Source organism: Scyliorhinus torazame, chromosome 11 (assembly GCF_047496885.1).
Source record: "Scyliorhinus torazame isolate Kashiwa2021f chromosome 11, sScyTor2.1, whole genome shotgun sequence".
Lineage (NCBI taxonomy): Eukaryota > Metazoa > Chordata > Chondrichthyes > Carcharhiniformes > Scyliorhinidae > Scyliorhinus > Scyliorhinus torazame.
This window is the reverse complement of record NC_092717.1, coordinates 210,208,639-210,227,074: the sequence shown is the minus strand read 5'-3', so window position 1 is coordinate 210,227,074 and position 18,436 is coordinate 210,208,639. Positions and strand designations below refer to the sequence as shown.

Sequence of the window (18,436 nt, the reverse complement as noted above, 5' to 3'; positions counted from 1 at the left end):
ACAGTACTCCAGCTGTGGCCTAACCAGTATTTTATACAGCTCCATCATAACCTCCTTTCTGCCACTGTTCTGCCAATCTAACCAACCCATCTATATCATCCTGTAATCTAAGACTTTCATCCTCACTATTTACCATACCACCAATTTTTGTGTCATCTTAATGATCATACCTCCTACATTCGCATCCAGATCGTTAATATACACGACAAACAACAAGGGGCCCAGCACCGATCCCTGCGGAACACCATTGGATACAGTCTACCAGTCATAAAGACAATCTTCAACTATGACCCTCTGCCTCCTGCCAGGGAGCCAATTTTGGATCCACTTTGCCAAATTTCCCTCGATCCTATTGACTCTTGCCTTCTTGACCATTCTCCCATTCAGGACCTTGTCAAAAACCTTACTGATCTCCACGTAGACTACATCAATTGCTCAAACCTCAGCTACACACCATGTCACTTCATGTAAAATTATTTGTAAAACATGATCTCTCTTTGGGAATGTGTTGCTCTAAGTTTTACTAAGGCCTCAATCCAAACCACCATCTTGCTTTTGACCAGTCTCAGTCGCATCGCAACAAGCTACATCAGGGAGAGAGGGGATGAGGATTCCTTAACTGTTTGGGAAGAAATTTCAAGAACAAAAATGTAATTGGATACCTGAACTTTTTTTAAAATATATTTTGAGGACCCAATTCATTTTTTCCAATTAAGGGGCAAATTATCATGTTCAATCCACCTACCTTGCACATCTTTGGGGTTGTATGGTCGAAACCCACGCAAACACGGGGAGAATGTACAAACTCCGCATGGACCATGCTGTCATTGGATACCTGAACTATTATGAAACTTTTTTTCAGTTTTTACTTTCTTTGTTGTGTGATACACACTTTCACGAGGTCCTGAAGCAATCATATTCATTGCACGTATTTTAATTTAAAGCATCTGCTTTTATATTTCATTGGTAAAGTCAACTAAAATCAGCTTAACTCAGGGCTGACTGTCCAGTGCAGTGCTGAGGGAACTCTACACTCAGAATTGCTGTCTTTTGGATGAAATTTAAACCAAGGTCCCATCGGGCAGCTCGGTTGGATATAGATTGTAGAAGACCCCTTTGACACTAACTCAAAGACGAGCAGGGGAGTCAAAACTGATATCCTGGCCAATATTTATCCCTCAATCAACATCACACAAAAATAGATTTACCTTGTTGGTTTGAATGCTAGCTGCCACGTTTCCTATGTTACAGTGACTGCTATTCAATTTGTACCTAATTGACTGTAAACTACTTTGAGGTGTCTGGTGTTTGTGAAAAGTGCTACCCAAGCGCAGGTCTTTTTAAGTCAACCAAGCTGGTGATTTGGGATTGATTGACAGCAAAAGGATCTGAATTGTGGTTGATTGATCCACACACAATGCAAAACCCATCTAATAGGTAGGTGGAGAACAGTTTGCACCAACGAAGTGTTACGCAGGAATGGTGTTAAATGTTTATGAAACATAAGTAAATAGTTGAGCAACCAAGCAGTTGTTGAGAAGATCAAATTGCTTTGATCCGAGAGAAGGGGAAGCTCTTCTACACCTGTGTCTTGACTGAGAATGTACTCTGGGCAAAGCAATCAAAAGCTGTGCTGTTTCTTCAGAATATTTTTTAATCATATATGTTTGTTGGCATTTATGAGCTGATGCAAAAGCCAATGAATCAATTCTTTACTGAGCATGTTCTGGATATAAAACTGGACATGTCATCTCATGCTCAGTGGTAGCAGAAGGCCATGGACTCAAGTCTCACTGCAGAGACTTTGATGCAGAATCTAAGGTGATGGCAGAATCTTGTAGTAGTGGAGAGTGTCCTGATGGTGGAGCTTGAAGTGAGTGGGATTGCCACTTGGAGGGAAGGGCGACTGGCCGCATGTAATCACACAGCAGTCTTCTGATTAGCTATGCGTAGGCAAAGGGCAGGCCAGTTGTGGGGTGGGCAGGAAGTCTCTGACTCTGCCGTTATCTCCTGGTGATTGAAGATACGTGTGCCTTATTTTAAATGGAACCTGGGCAGCCGTCCACTTCCTGCCCCTTCCCCAGCTGCCACACTTGGATCTCTGGAACTGCAAGCCATCACCATGCACCTACCCTTGGTCACCTTTGACTTCCTCTCCAACACCTTTGTTCCTCTATCAATTACCATAATTCTGTCCTCTGTGACCCCCGGGCCACCCAACATCACACTTGATCAACGTTTGTCAAGTTAGAGTTGCCCTGGGCACCCTCAAGCCACACCCTGGTACCCTAGACTTGACCTTGATCGCACTCGACTTGCCAACTGTTGGTCCCCCTCGACCCTCCGGCCCCCCCTGCTATTATCCGTGACCTTCCCCTGGTTACACTTGACTCGCCCAATCTCACCATTGAGCTGCCCTCAGTCAATGATGCGACAGTCACTATCATGCATGTGCTGCCTTCATCCTTCCCTCCATCATCCAGCTGCTTCCCTTTGTTTCCCCATGACACTTCTTGGGGTAATCATGACCTGACCTCCCTCCCTCAGACTGCCGTACTCGGGTCTCTGTGGACAACTGTCACCTGAGGTCAATGCAACAGCTCAGCCCCCGCTCCCCTGGTCCAGCAAAGCTCCAAAACAGGACAAGCAATTCTCAATCACTCCAAATCCGCCAGTAAAACTACCGTTGCCTGCTGCATGCCACAGTCATAAATCTGAATGCATTTGTTTCTCATTTGCTGCCAAATTAAATGCAAAGGGGCAATTTAAAGGGTCGACCATGGAGGCAAAGGAAAACATGACTTACTTAAGCAGGATGCTAATTTTCCATTTCCCAGAGGCAGGCTGTGATGCAGAGATATAATCAGCGGTCTGCTTGTAGCATGTCGAGCATTACGCTGGCCTGTGGTACATTCCTACTTATAAGACATTTGCGTGCCTTGAATATTCATTAATATGAAATGGTTTTCAATAAAGTGTTATGATCCCAGTTGGTGTTGTAACTGGACAGGAAGTTCCCAGAATGGAACTCTTGGTCAAAGGAATGTTTTTACAGGACCGCTAATTAGTTTGAACAACAAGGATAGAACATTTATTAAACATGAAAAAATTGGATTATAATACAACAATCCTTTACTCCTCCCTTATCTTAACAAATACACACATATTTAAAGATCAACATGGATTATAAAGTGCATCTAAGGTACAGTGGTCTCATTAACACACAAAGTCCCTTTTAAGCATACACAATGACTGTGGTTAAATACACACACTCCACTCTGAACCCAGGTTAGTGGTTATGGATTTCTCCTCAGAATCCCCCCAGATGATTGTCACATGAGAGTTACCGAATTCCACTCCCAAACACACACTTTAAAATTCTCGTCCACAATAATGCTTTCCATTAGTGGTTGCATTCCGAACTCCTATCCAGGTTTTACACATCACACTTTTAAACAAATGTTCCACTCCACTTTCAGCGAATCTAGTCCAGTATTTACACCATCCCCTTTGGGATTCCTTTGTCTTGATTGCTGTACAAACTGTTCACAATTGCTTTAAGTCTCGATTCACAGATTCTCATTAAAATGGCATCAAATGTTTGATTTACCTCTAAAGTCTGCTTTCCCGTGAGGGCAGCACAGTGGCGCAGTGGTACGCACTGCTGCCTCACGTCGCCAAGTCCCAGGTTCGATCCCGGCTCTGGGTCACTGTCCATGTGGAGTTTTCACATTCTCCCGTGTTTGTGTGGGTTTCGCCCCCACAACCGAAAAAAATGTGAAGGGTAGTTGGATTGGCCATGCTAAATTGTCCCTGAATTGGAAAAATGAACTGGGTACTCTAAATTTTAAAAGAAAGTCTGCTTTTCCACTTTAAATGTGGTTATTTTGATTGTCTCTAAGTCGGAACACTGTTAAGAATAATAATTGATTATTGTCACAAGTAGGCTTCAATGAAGTTGCTGTGAAAAGCCCCTCGTCGCCACATTCCGGTGCCTGTTCTCGGAGGCCGGTCCGGGAATTGAACCCGCGCTGCTGGCATTGTTCTGCATTACAAGCCAGCTGTTTAGCCCACTGTGCTAAACCAGCCACTGTTTACGCGTCCTTGAATTCTTGTGAAAATGGCCTGGTCTTGGTTCTCTTAACTCCAGTCGTCTTAGGTATTCTTTCAGCCCCAATTTTCTAGTCATCTGGATTGTATCTTGTTCCTTAGGAAGCCTGCATTTTTGTAACTCCATTGTCCTGTCCAACTTCTCCTGACAAGTTGAGAGATATGGTTGGCACTGCTGCATCACAGTGCCAGGGACCTGGGTTAAATTCTAGCCTTGGGTGTCTGTCTGTGTGGAGTTTGTACATTCTCCCCATGTCAGCGTGAGTTTCCTCATGGAGCTCCGGTTTCCTTCCACAGTATAATGATGCGGTATAATGATGTGCAGGTTAGGTGGATTGGCCATGCGAAATTGCCCTTAGTGTTCAAAAGGAGTGGGTGGGGTTATTGGGTTACAGGGATAGGGTGGAGATTGAGGTTTGTACAATTCTGTTCCTGGGGCAGCACGGTAGCCTTGTGGATAGCACTATTGCTTCACAGCTCCAGGGTCCCAGGTTCGATTCCAGCTTGGGTCACTGTCTGTGTGGAGTCTGCACATCCTCCCCGTGTGTGCGTGGGTTTCCTCTGGGTGCTCCGGTTTCCTCTCACAGTCCAAAGATGTGCAGGTTAGGTGGATTGGCCATGATAAATTGCCCTTAGTGTCCAAAATTGCCCTTAGTGTTGGTTGGGGTTACTGGGTTATGGGATAGGGTGGCGGTGTTGGCCTTGGGTAGGGTGCTCTTTCCAAGAGCCGATGCAGACTCGATGGGCTAAATGGCCTCCTTCTGCACTGTAAATTCTATGATCTATGATCCTGATGGCCCACAGTGCCTCATGGATGCCCAATTTTGAGTCGCGAGATCTGTTTGCAATCTATCTATTTATGCTGCCCTAGAGGCGGGTTTGCAGACAGAGGAGCTCATAAACTATCGTAGGTGCCTTTCCTGCTGCCTACCTTTCTGCCCCCACCCTCGTCACAATTTCACGAGCGGTGAATGAAGTATCAGGTGACCTGCTGTCCCTTGTCCAAATTGAGTCCCTAATGCTGCTAATTACCCACTTGAGGACCATTCCCTGCCACACTCAAATTTTTCCTGCAACGGATGAAGGTCAGCAATGAGCAGGAAGCCTGGCTGGTTACACAGCTCAGGCTTTGAGCAGGAAAGGCGGGGGAAGACAGTTGTCTCTTATGTCGGTCTCCCTTTTCAATCGGAGGCCCCCCTCCCTCATGGCCTGTGTCTGCAAGGTATACCTCCTCCCTGGCCCTGCACCCCACCCTTCACCCCTCTAACATGACACACCCCTCCAACCACATCCCTCCATGCAGCTGCTGTCCCCTCAGTGTTGGGGGCCGGATGCAGTCCCACTCCTGGTAGCCTTGCTGGGACCTGAGAGCTGCCAGGCATTTGATTGGCGAAAATCTTACCGAGACCATGAATGCCCCTCCAAGTATTAAATGACTGTGGGACCACCTGTCAGAATGGGGGTAGGTTATACTCTGACATTTTCACTGGATGTTCGGGAACACCTGACAACTGGGAAATCCAATCCATCCAATTTGAGATATAGGTGCAGTGTTTATCCTGCAGATGGTATTCAAGCAGAAGATATGGACTAAATGTGAAAATAGCATATAAATAGGTCATGTGACATAGCGCCTCAACTACTCACTATTCCAGGACCATCCGTGGATGCAAACATACAAAGAAAAATACAGCATAGGAACAGGCCCTTCGGCCCTCTAAGCCTGTACCGGTCATGATACCACCCTTGACCAAAACCGTCAATACTTCCAAGTGCCGTATCCCTCTAGATCCATCCTTTCAACGCCCTTAATGTAGCTGCTTCCACAACCTCCCCTGGCAGCATTCCAGGCACACACCACCCACTGTGTAAAAAACATGCATCGCACATCTCCTCTGAACTTTGCCCACGGACTTTAAACCAATGCCCCCTAGTGACTGACCCCTCCACTCAGGGAAAGAGTGCCTGTCCATCCACTCTTTCCATGCCCCTCTATCAGGTCGCCCCTCAACCTCCGTCGTTCTAATGAAAACAGTCCATGTCTAATCAGCCTCTATAAATAGCTAACACCCTCCAGACCAGGTAACATCCTGGTAAACCTCCTCTGCACCCTCTCCAAAGCCTCTACATATGTCTGGTAGTGTGGCGACCAGAATTGTGCACAATATTCCAAGTGCAGCCTTACCAACATTCTATACAACTGTACCATGACTTGCCAGTTTTTATACTCGATGCCGCGTCCAATGAAGGGAAGCATTCTATTTTCTTCCTTGACGACCTTGTCCACTTGTGTTGACACTTTCAAAGATTTGTGGACCTGCACGCCCAGATCTCTCTGACTTTCTATATTCCTAAGAGTTTTGCCATTTACTGTATATTTCCCCTCTATGTTGGACCTACCAAAATGCATTACCTCACAGTTGTCCAGATTAAACTCAATTTGCCATTTGTCTGCCCAAGTCTCCAACCTATCTGTATCCTACAGTATCCTCTGACAATTCTCAACACTATCTGCCACTCACCAACCTTGGTGTCATCCGCGAACTTACTAATCAGAACCAGCTACATTTTCCTCCAAATTGTTTATGTATACTACAAACAACAGAGATCCCAGCACCGATCCCTGTGAAACACCACTAGTCATAACCTTCCATTCAGAAAAACACCCTTCTACTGCAACCCCTCTGCCTTCTGTGACCGAGCCAGTTCTGTATCAATCTTATCACCTCCCCTCTGATCCCGTGTGACTTCACCTTTTGTACCAGTCTGCCATGAGGCACCTTGTCAAAGGCTTTATTGAAGTCCATGTAAACATCATCCACTGCCCTCCCCTCATCAATAATCATTGTCACCTCCTCAAAAAACTCGATCAAGTTGGTAAGGCACTACCTCCCCTTCACAAAGCCATGCTGTCTATTGCTGATGAGTCCAATTGTTTGCAAAATGGTATAAATCCTGACCCTGAGAATTCTCTCCAATAATTTACCTACTACCGAAGTGAGACTCACGGCCTATAGTTTCCAGGATTATCCCTGCTACCTTTCTTAAACAGCAGTACCACATAAGTTATTCTCCAGTCCTCTAGGATCTCACTTCAGCCAATGAGGATATAAAGATGTCAGGCAAGACCCCAGCAATTTCCTCCCTTGCTTCCCTCAGTATTCTGAGGTAAATCCCATCCGGCCCAGGAGACCTATCCACCTTAATGTCTTCTAAAACACCCAATACCTCCTCCTTTTTGATGTCAACATGACCCAGACTATCCACACACTCTATCCAAGAATCATCTTCCACAAAGTCTGTTTTCTGGTGAACACTGATGCAAAGTACTCATTTAATACCTAGACCATTTCCTCTGGCTCAACAGATAGATTTCCGCCTCTGTCGGAAAGTGGTCTAATCCTTTCCCTGGCCACCCTCTTGCTTTTCACATATGAATAAAAAGCTTTGGGATTCACCTTAATCCTACTTGGCAAGACATTTTCATGACCCCTCCTAGCCCTCCTAATTTCCAGCTTAAGTACCTTCCTACTTTCTTGGTACTGCTCAAGGGTTTTGACTATTCCCATCCTTCTAGACCATACAAAAGCCTCCTTTTTCTTTTTGATGAGGTTCACAATATCCCTCATTATCCAAAGCTCCCTAAACTTCCCATACTTATCCTTCATTCTCTCAGGAACATGACTTTCCTGAATCATAATCAAATGTTGCTTGAAAGACTCCCACATGTCCGATATGTCCAAATTCTTCAATTCTTGTCTAATGTTATCGTAATTTGCCAGTCCCTAGTTTAACACCTTAACCTGAGGGTTACTATCATCCATATCCAAAAGTACCCTAAAGCGTACAAAATTGTGGTCACTATTCCCAAAATGTTCCCCTACTGAAACCTCAACTACCTGTCCAGACTCATTCCCCAATATCAGGTTCAGTACTGCCCCTTTCTTAGTTGGACTATCTACATTTTGTACCAAGAAGCCTTCCTGACTACACCTTACAAACTGTGCCCCATCCAAGCCCCTAGCACGAAGTGAGTCCCTGTCAATATAGGGGAAGTTAAAATCCCCTACCACAACAATGCTGTTACTTTTGTACCTATCCAAAATTTCTCTACCTATCTGCTCCTTGTACGAGCGGTTTCAAGACCTGTGTATTGAGTCAGCTTCCACGTGGGATTCTACCCTGTGGCTCAACTCAGTACAGAGAGCAAAAGACACATCAGCAATCTGGATAAGATGGCTTATTTATTAATCCAAGCTTGGTTACGTGTACACTGAGATAAGATCTGGATAATGCCAAAATCTATCTACGGAACATTGATAAAACCACATCAATTCAGGAATGGATGTTGCAGGTTCCGGGGTTTAGGTGTTTTAGTAAGCTCAGAGAAGGAGGCAAAAGAGGGGGCGGTGTGGCGCTGCTAGTCAAGAGCAGTATTATGGTGGCGGAGAGGATGCGAGATGGGGACTCTTCTTCCGAGGTAGTATGGGCTGAAGTTAGAAACAGGAAAGGAGAGGTCACCCTGTTGGGAGTTTTTTATAGGCCTCCTAATAGTTCTAGGGATGTAGAGGAAAGGATGGCGAAGATGATTCTGGATATGACCGAAAGTAACAGGGTAGTTATTATGGGAGACTTTAACTTTCCAAATATTGACTGGAAAAGATATAGTTCGAGTACAATAGATGGGTCGTTTTTTTGTACAGTGTGTGCAGGAGGGTTTCCTGAAACAATATGTTGACAGGCCAACAAGAGGCGAGGCCACGTTGGATTTGGTTTTGGGTAATGAACCAGGCCAGGTGTTGGATTTGGAGGTAGGAGAGCACTTTGGGGACAGTGACCACAATTCGGTGACGTTTACGTTAATGATGGAAAGGGATAAGTATACACTGCAGGGCAAGAGTTCTAGCTGGGGGAAGGGCAATTATGATGCCATTAGACGTGACTTGGGGGGGATAAGGTGGAGAAGTAGGCTGCAAGTGTTGGGCACACTGGATAAGTGGAGCTTGTTCAAGGATCAGCTACTGCGTGTTCTTGATAAGTATGTACCGGTCAGACAGGGAGGAAGGCGTCGAGCGAGGGAACCGTGGTTTACCAAGGAAGTGGAATCTCTTGTTAAGAGGAAGAAGGAGGCCTATGTGAAGATGAAGTGTGAAGTTTCGGTTGGGGCGATGGATAGTTACAAGGTAGCGAGGAAGGATCTAAAGAGAGAGCTAAGACGAGCAAGGAGGGGACATGAGAAGTATTTGGCAGGAAGGATCAAGGAAAACCCAAAAGCTTTCTATAGGTATGTCAGGAATAAGCGAATGACTAGGGAAAGAGTAGGACCACTCAAGGACAGGGATGGGAAATTGTGTGTGGAGTCTGAAGAGATAGGCGAGATACTAAATTAATATTTTTCGTCAGTATTCACTCAGGAAAAAGATAATGTTGTGGAGGAGAATGCTAAGCCCCAGGCTAATAGAATAGATGGCATTGAGGTACGTAGAGAAGAGGTGTTGGCAATTCTGGACAGGCTGAAAATAGATAAGTCCCCGGGACCTGATGGGATTTATCCTAGGATTCTCTGGGAGGCCAGGGAAGAGATTGCTGGACCTTTGGCTTTGATTTTTATGTCATCATTGGCTACAGGAATGGTGCCAGAGGACTGGAGGATAGCAAATGTGGTCCCTTTGTTCAAAAAGGGGAGCAGAGACAACCCCGGCAACTATAGACCGGTGAGCCTCACGTCTGTAGTGGGTAAAGTCTTGGAGGGGATTATAAGAGGCAAGATTTATAATCATCTAGATAGGAATAATATGATCAGGGATAGTCAGCATGGCTTTGTGAAGGGTAGGTCATGCCTCACAAACCTTATTGAGTTCTTTGAGAAGGTGACTGAACAGGTAGACGAGGGTAGAGCAGTTGATGTGGTGTATATGGATTTCAGCAAAAGCGTTTGATAAGGTTCCCCACGGTAGGCTATTGCAAAAAATACGGAGGCTGGGGATTGAGGGTGATTTAGAGATGTGCATCAGAAATTGGCAAGCTGAAAGAAGACAGAGGGTGGTGGTTGATGGGAAATGTTCAGAATGGAGTACAGTCACAAGTGGAGTACCACAAGGATCTGTTCTGGGGCCGTTGCTGTTTGTCATTTTTATCAATGACCTAGAGGAAGGCGCAGAAGGGTGGGTGAGTAAATTTGCAGACGATACTAAAGTCGGTGGTGTTGTCGATAGTGTGGAAGGATGTAGCAGGTTACAGAGGGATATAGGTAAGCTGCAGAGCTTGGCTGAGAGGTGGCAAATGGAGTTTAATGTAGAGAAGTGTGAGGTGATTCACTTTGGAAGGAATAACAGGAATGCGGAATATTTGGCTAATGGTAAAGTTCTTGAAAGTGTGGATGAGCAGAGGGATCTAGGTGTCCATGTACATAGATCCCTGAAAGTTGCCACCCAGGTTGATAGGGTTGTGAAGAAGGCCTATAGATGGTTTGCCTTTATTGGTAGAGGGATTGAGTTCCGGAGTCGGGAGGTCATGTTGCAGCTGTACAGAACTCTGGTACGGCCGCATTTGGAGTATTGCGTACAGTTCTGGTCACCGCATTATAGGAAGGACGTGGAGGCTTTGGAGCGGGTGCAGAGGAGATTTACCAGGATGTTGCCTGGTATGGAGGGAAAATCTTATGAGGAAAGGCTGATGGACTTGAGGTTGTTTTCGTTGGAGAGAAGAAGGTTAAGAGGAGACTTAATAGAGGCATACAAAATGATCAGGGGGTTGGATAGGGTGGACAGTGAGAGCCTTCTCCCGCGGATGGATATGGCTGGCACGAGGGGACATAACTTTAAACTGAGGGGTAATAGATATAGGACAGAGGTCAGAGGTAGGTTCTTTACGCAAAGAGTAGTGAGGCCGTGGAATGCCCTACCTGCTACAGTAGTGAACTCGCCAACATTGAGGGCATTTAAAAGTTTATTGGATAAACATATGGATGATAATGGCATAGTGTAGGTTAGATGGCTTTTGTTTCGGTGCAACATCGTGGGCCGAAGGGCCTGTACTGCGCTGTATTGTTCTATGTTCTATGTAATTCTACAATTTCCAAAAATCAATAGCTCATCCCAGTTGGACACGATGCAATCCCTGAAGCTGTCATGTTTAAACCTTGTCCAATAAAATTGCGATCAACTCATGATTGAACGCATCCTGTTAGTTGTGTTTACCAAAAGACCTGACGTCAGTCTTAGCATCCTAAGTGTTTTTTTCCCCATTTCAACATCCTGTACACCAATTGTTCATGAGGAACAGGATGGCAGAACTGGCATCCTCTTTACTCTATGGATTGTTTCACAAAGCCAGGATATCAAAAGTGACTTCCTTTTCGCTTCTAGAGGATATCGAAGGCCAGTGATAAACACTTGTGTTTACTAGTAATTTGCTGATCACACATTTTGGGTGTCTCAAAAACATGGTCAAGTTAGCTAGCCTAAATCCCATCATGCATTATGGCCACTGCTTGTAGCCAGAGCTTGATTACTTATTACTGCTATGTCCTAAAAATACATGTTTAATGGTTAATAATGATTACTCAGATAATTAATCTCGATCCTTAATAAACTAATTTATGTAAAACTACTCTAGTGGCATCCCAGCTATTCAGTTTTAAGTGGTCTCACTGCTGGACCCCCCTTCACTAATCTGTAATAAACCCCCAACATTGTGATTACCCCCTTTCTGTTCCTGATCTCTACCCAGATTGCCTCATTGTATTATCCCTCCAAAGCGCCCGCCCGCAGTACAGCTGTAATATTTTCCTTAATCATTAATGCTACTCCTCCACCTCTTTTACATCCCCCTCTATCTCTCCTGAAGCACCTATATCCCCCAACATTCAGCTACCAATCCTGCCCTTCCTTTAACCACATTTCTGTGATACCCACAACATCACAGTTCCAAGTACTTAATACGCGCTCTATGTTTATCTACCTTACTTGCTAAACTTCTGCCGTTGAAACAAATGCACTTCAGACCACGTTGTTTGAGCAGGCATGGTGATGTTGTTGTTCTCTTATTTTTGTTCTCTATTTCCCCTTCAGTTATTACACGAACGCTCTGGTTCCCACCTCCTGCCATACTAATTTAAGTCCTCCCGAGTGACTCTTGCAAACCTCCCAGCCAGGATATTGGTGCTCCTCCAGTTTAGATGCAACCCGTCCTATTTTTACAGGTCCCACCTGTCCTGGATGAAATCCCAATGGTCCAGAAATCTGAAACCCTCACCCCTACACCTCTACTGCCAAACTCTTTCAACTCCTTCTGCAGGACCTCATTGCTATTCCTGCCTATGTGATTATTACCTATGTGTATTTCACCTCTGGCTGTTCACCCTCCCCCTTCAGGATGCCTTGTGTTCGTTCAGAGACACCCTTGACCTTGGCACCAGGGAGTGAACATACCATCCTGGAGTCTCTTTCATGTCCACAGAACCGTCTAACTGTGCCCCTTACTGTAGAGTCCCCTATAACTATCATTCTCCTGCACTTTACCCTCCCCTGCTGAGCAACAGAGCCAGTTGTTGTCCCACTATCCTGGCTGCTGTTGTTTTCCCGTGATAGGCCAACCCCCCCAACAGTATCCAAAATTGTATACTTGTTAGAAAGGGGGACAGCCACAGGGGATTCCTGCACTGACTGCCTGCCCTTTCTAGCAGTCACCCATCTGTCTGCCTGCACCTTGGGTGTAACCACGTCTCTATAACTTCTATCTATGATGCTTTCCGCCACCTGCATGCTCCTAAGTGCATCCAACTGCTACTCTAACCGAACAATGCAGTCTGTCAGTCTGTGAGGAGCTGCATTGATTACACTTCCTGCAGATGTAGTCAACCGGAACACTGGAAGCGTCACTGATATCCCACATCTCACAGTTAGAGCACTGCACCCCGCAGAGTGACATTTAAGCACTAGTTAATTAATTTATACTTATTAAATTGTTATTAGATTAAGTTACAATTAACGACATGATCCCTGGCGCTAGATTTCTACTGTAAAAATTAAATGCTTAATACTAATCTCCTCCCTCCGGTTTAGTTACTCTTCTACCTAGTTAATTAATTTGTTGTAGTTAGTTTTTTCAAATTATTTTTTTCAAATTTAACACAGATTCCCTCCCAGACAATCAGGTCTGTGGCTTTTCTGTGGCGTGCCACTTCTCAGTTTTTTCCCCTTGCAATTTGAAAACGCAGAGAGACACAGACATAGAGTACCAGTTACCTTCCTAGACTGCAGTCCGAATTTCTCCAGCTCAGCTCCGCTCCAGATATGCAGATCCCCGAGGTACGTTGTTTTATACCACTTACCTTCCCAGACTGCACTCCGGATTTCTCCCGCTGAACTCCGCTCCCGATATAACCCCCCACTTTATTGCAAACTGTCTTTTGGACAATGCAGATAAACTAAGGAAAGACAGCGTGGATTTCTCAAGGGAAAATCATGTTCAACTAACTTGCTGGAGTTTTGTAAAGAAGAATTTCTCCCGCTCAGTTCCGCTCCTGATAAGAAGGCCGCAGATCTCCGAGGTAAATTGTTTTAGACCACTTACCTTCCCAGACTGCAGTCCAGATGTCTCCCGCTCAGCTCCGCTCCCAATATGAAGGCTGCAGATCCCCGAGGTAAGTTGTTTTATACCACTTGCCTTCCCAGACTGCAGTCCTGATTTCTCCCGCTCAGCTCCGCTCCCGATATGACGGCCGCAGATCCCCGAGGTCAGTTGTTTTATATCATTTACCTTCCCAGACTGCAGTCCGGATTTCTCCCGCTCAGCTCCACTCCCAATATGAAGGCCGCAGATCCCCGAGGTCAGTTGTTTTATATCATTTACCTTCCCAGACTGCAGTCTGGATTTCTCCCGCTCAGCTCCACTCCCAATATGAAGGCCGCAGATCCCCGAGGTCAGTTGTTTTATATCATTTACCTTCCCAGACTGCACTCCGGATTTCTCCCGCTCAACTCCGCTCCCGATATAACCCCCCACTTTATTGCAAACTGTCTTTTGGACAATGCAGATAAACTAAGGAAAGACAGCGTAGATTTCTCAAGGGAAAATCATGTTCAACTAACTTGCTGGAGTTTTGTAAAGAGGTAATAAAGAGGATTGATGAGGGAAATGCTATTGATGTGGTGTACATGGACTTTGAAAGGACATTTGATACAGTACCATACACAAACTTGTTCGCAAAGTTATAGCTCATGGAATAAATGGTACAGTAGCAACAGGGATATGGGATTAGCTGAGTGACAGGAAAGAAACAGTAGTTTTTAAAGGATGTTTTTTGTGATGGAAAAAGGTTTGTTGTCGAGTGCGCCAGGGGTTAGTATTGTGATCCTTGTTTTCTCTGATCTATATTAATGACCTTCACCTTGGTGCACAGATCAAAATTTCCAAATTTTTGGAGTGATACAAAACTTGGAAGCATTATGAACTTTGAGGAGGGTCGTGTAAAACTGCAAAAGGACAAAGACAGGTTGATGGAAAAGTCAAACAGGTGGCAGATGGAGCTCAATACAGAGAAACGTGAAGTGATTCATTTTGGCAGGAAGAGTGAGTGCAAGAGTAGGGGGACCTGGTAGGTGTATATGTGCATAAATCATTGAAGATGGCCAGATGGATTGAGAGAGCGGTTAAGGAAAAATACAGTTGCTTGGCCTTTATTAATAAGTAAGAAGTCTTACAACACCAGGTTAAAGTCCAACAGGTTTGTTTCAAACACTAGCTTTCGGAGCGCTGCTCCTTCCTCAGGAATCTTTCACCTGAGGAAGGAGCTGCGCTCCGAAAGCTAGTGTTTGAAACAAACCTGCTGGACTTTAACCTGGTGTTGTAAGACCTCTTACTGTGCTCACCCCAGTCCAACGCCGGCATCTCCGCATCATCTTTATTAATAAGGCCATAGAATACAATAGCAAAGAGGTTCTGTTGAATTTGTCGATGAATATTTATATAGGTGGAATATTGCGAACAGCTCTGGGTGCCACACTTTAGGAAGGATGTGAAGGTGTTAGAAAGCATGGATATACGATTCACAAGATTTGTTCCAGGGACAAGGAATTTTAGTTATGAAGTTAGATTGGAACAGTGGATAAATCCACAGGCCTGGATGAGCTGGTCAGAAAAGCAAGGGAGGAGATATTGGAGCGCTGGCAGTAATTTTCAAATCCTCTCTAGCCACAGGTGAGCAGGCAGAGGACTGGAGAACTACTAACGTTGTCCCATTATTAAAAAAGGGAGGTAGAGATAGACAAGGAGATTATAGGTCAGTCAGTCTAACCTCGGTGGTAGGGAAGTTACTGAAAGGAATTCTGAGGCACTTCAATACACAAATTAATCAAGGATAGTCAGCGTGGGTTTGTTGAGGGAAGGTCGTGTTTGACAAATGTAATCAAATTCTTTGAGGAAGTAACCAGAAGTGTTGATGAGGGTAATGCATTCAATGTGGTCTATGTGGACATTAGCAAGACCCCTAATGGCAGACTGGTCAAGAAAACAAGGGTCCATGGGATCGAAGGCAAGGTGGCACATTGGACCCAGCCTAACCCTACTCACCAGGCTCGTAAAATTGCAACCTTCATTTTAAAAAGATAAAGCAGTTACCACTATCAAACACTCTTTAACTCCAGGCCACTTCCCTTGGCCCCACCTCCAACCCAGTGATCAAATCAACCACTGCTGCATCGTAAATCCAACTTGAAGTTCTATGGATGTTGATTTTGACATTTCAACATAAGAGGGCTGTACTCATTTGCTCCCTTTGGAGTTTTCTATATGAATGTCACTAAAATTGGTATCAAAAACAAACATGTCTGGTCTTTGAGAATCTAATGCCGAATCTAATGCCGTAGTGTATGCTTAGCAGGCTGATGTGTTACCGAGCATTTTGTTTTAATAATAATCTTTATTAGTGTCACAAGTAGACTTACGTTAACACTGCGATGAAGCCACTGTGAAAATCCCCTAGTCGTCACACTACGGTGCCTGTTTAGGTACACTGAGGGTGAATTCAGAATGTCAAATTTACCGAACAAGCATGTCTTTCGGGACTTGTGGGAGGAAACGAACACCTGGGGGAAATCCACTCAGACACGGGACGAACGTGCAGAATACGTACAATCAGTGGCCCAGCTGAGAATCGAACCAGGGTCCCTGGCGCTGTTCTACTATGCCACCCTTTTATATCTTGGAAGTAAGGTGGCCAGATTTTCCAAAGTCCAAACTGGACCTAATTCAAAGGCCTCGTGAAGGCGGGCTCTGTGATGATTGACATGCTGCACGATGGCATCATTGGCAGGCACCACTTTCCCCCTGCTGATCTCCTGCTCTCCTCATCTCACTTCCAACTCTCCCTTGCTTGTGTCCCCCCTTCCCCCACTGGCCTCCGGCCCTCCCCTCATGAGCCTTTGGCTTGCCCCTCTCAACTCCTCCATGGAATTCCTGATTGGCCAACTGGAGTGTCCAAACGGAACAGCCAATCAGGATAACGAACAAGGAACAAACCAGGGCAGGGACCTTTTCAGACCCAATTCATTTCGGGGTGTGGAAAAACCTCACCCCAGCCCTGGCCCTGGATGCTGGTGAGAAGGATTTCTGCACATGTGGGACAGTCCCGCTCAGCAAGTGGGTAACATTCTGATTCTCAGGGTACAGCACAGACGTTTTGTTTTTTAGTGTTTTTGTCAACGGTAAATGGAGCAAGGGAAAGAGGAGGAGAGAGGGACTGAAGAGAAAAGAACCTGATGCTGCTGTGAAACGGTCAAGTGGTAACGGAAAATTCTTTTGTGGTTCATGGAAAGAGGGAAAAGTGCAAACTGCGATAATTGATTTATTTTGATTAAATTGTTGGGACACTGGGCTGTGTAATGAACTGGGATGTCAGGTCACCACTGTGAGAACATAGAACATACAATGCAGAAGGAGGCCATTCAGCCCATCCGAGTCTGCACCAACCCACTTAAGCCCTCACTTCCACCCTATCCCCGTAACCCAATAACCCCTCCTAACCTTTTTTTGGACATGAGGGCAATTTAGCATGGCTAATCCACCTAACCTGCACATCTTTGGACTGTGGGAGGAAACCGGAGCACCCGGAGGAAACCCACGCAGACACCCACTGACTCTGAACAGACAGTGACCCAGTGGGGAATTGAACCTGGGACCCTGGCGCTGTGAAGCCACAGTGCTATCCATTTGTGCTACCGTGCTGCCCCTTTGGCAGGATGTATCGAGCAGCCAACCACATGTTTCGCGGAGACTGGAGGCAGGTCGCAATTAACGGGCGGCAGACTCTACTAGCCCTGCCATTGTCAACAGGGTTTCCGATTGAGTGCACCCCTAGACACCTGGGAAACCCGCGATGGGGATGCACTATCAGTAGGATCGGAGATCTCACTGGTGTGAACGGCCAGATAATTTTGCCTTTTGCACTGGCGGGGTTGAATATTTTCTGGCGTTCTGCAGTCAAAACAACTAACTACCGCTTGTCTGTTCGAATATCTATTTTCAAAAATACTTTGAGGAAAGCACAGTTATTTAATGCTACATGTGTGAGACAGAAGTTGGAAAGAGAAAATGCCTTATAGCGCTGACATTAATGAGCTGGGCATTGGTGTGTATGGCATAATTTAATTCTGCAGAGGACGCAAAACTTTGAACCTTGAAGTGAGGGTGGTGATATACCTCAAGAGGACATAGGGGACAATTCTCCGGCTCTGCCCACGCAGGCGCAAATTGCGTTATGGCTGGAGACTCTCGTGAGTAACCCGATTTCCGCCGCCGAGAACTAATTTGGAGATTTTCCCCTCCCCCGGCCGATGACGTAATCTGGTTCACGCCCAACAGAATCGGCTTTAAATCAAATTCATCGGGCCCCTTCAATTCTCTCCACCCGCCGGCACAATGTGAAGTGGGGGAAATCACCACTGGTATCCAATAACGGAGACCAGACTTAATGACTAATAATCTGGGGGTCTCTGAGGGAATTGAAGCCCCTTGGTGGTCAGGAATGTGGCTGGAAAGTGCCCTGGCACTGCCAGGGTGTCAGGGGCAGTGCCAAGAATTGGGAACGTCTTCATAGATTCATAGAATTTACAGTGCATTTACTGAGGAGGAGGTCTGAAGCAGGGGGCTTTTGGTGACTCCATAGTGGGGTGTTGTTGATGGGGGGGGGGGGGGGGGGGGGGGCGGGGGGGGGGGCGTGCAGGGTGGCTGATGAAAGTGATTGGTTGGGAAGTCTTTGTCGACGATTGGGGGGGTGGGGGGTGGGTGGTGAGGGGTTGATTCTGTAGGGCTGTTTTAAGATCAG

The 18,436-nt window shown here is 45.7% G+C and overlaps 1 protein-coding gene across 11 annotated transcripts in view; it reads left to right on the top strand.

Moving 5' to 3' along the window:
* adgrb1a (adhesion G protein-coupled receptor B1a) overlaps positions 1–18,436 on the top strand; it is an 888,347-nt gene that overhangs the window by 838,717 nt on the left and 31,194 nt on the right. The window lies entirely within an intron of this gene.